Source organism: Orycteropus afer, unplaced genomic scaffold, assembly GCF_000298275.1.
Source record: "Orycteropus afer afer isolate SDZICR_OR568_19922 unplaced genomic scaffold, OryAfe1.0 scaffold00336, whole genome shotgun sequence".
In the NCBI taxonomy this organism is placed as follows: domain Eukaryota; kingdom Metazoa; phylum Chordata; class Mammalia; order Tubulidentata; family Orycteropodidae; genus Orycteropus; species Orycteropus afer.
The window spans coordinates 3,355,338-3,356,005 of record NW_006921923.1 but is presented as its reverse complement, the minus strand read 5'-3'; the positions used below and the strand labels follow the sequence as shown (position 1 = coordinate 3,356,005).

The 668-nt window shown below is 34.1% G+C and overlaps 1 protein-coding gene across 1 annotated transcript in view; it reads right to left on the bottom strand.

Annotated features, from left to right (window-relative positions):
- Positions 1–668, bottom strand: part of COL4A5 (collagen type IV alpha 5 chain) — a 439,164-nt gene that overhangs the window by 108,198 nt on the left and 330,298 nt on the right. The gene's annotated exons all lie outside the window — the stretch shown is intronic.

Sequence of the window (668 nt, the reverse complement as noted above, 5' to 3'; positions counted from 1 at the left end):
CAATCTTCCTTCCAAGGAGTGGCTGGTGGGTTTGAACCGCCAGTCTTCTGGTTAGTAGTCAAATGCCTTAGGCACTACACCACCAGAGCTCCTATAAATTAGCAAAGAAGAAGTAGAACTATCTTTATCTGCAAATGAAATAATCTTATCAATAGAAAATCCCCAAACTCAGTAAGATAATTACCAGAAGTAATTTAAAGTTTCAGCAAGTGGCAGGGTACCAGAGCAACATATAAAAATCAGCTGGATTCCTATACACTAATAAAGAGAACTCTGAGAAAGAAATCAAGATAGTAATACCATTTATAATGATCACCCAATAGATGAAGTACTTAGGAATAAATTTAACCAGAGACATAAAAGACCTTTACAGAGAAAACTACAAAACACAATTACAAGAAACCAAAAGAGACCTACATAAAGGGAAGAATTATATCACGCTCACAGATAGGAAGACTTAACATCGTGAAAATGTTAATACCACCCAAAGTGATCTACAAATGTAATTCAATCCCAATTCAGATTCCATCATTTTTCTTTTCTTCTTCTTTTTTTTAATTTTATTTTGATTTGGGTGAGGATTTACAGAACAAATTCACTTTTCATACAGCAGTTCACATATACTTTGTCTCATGTCATTGACCAAAATTTACAATGCAACAGCTCCC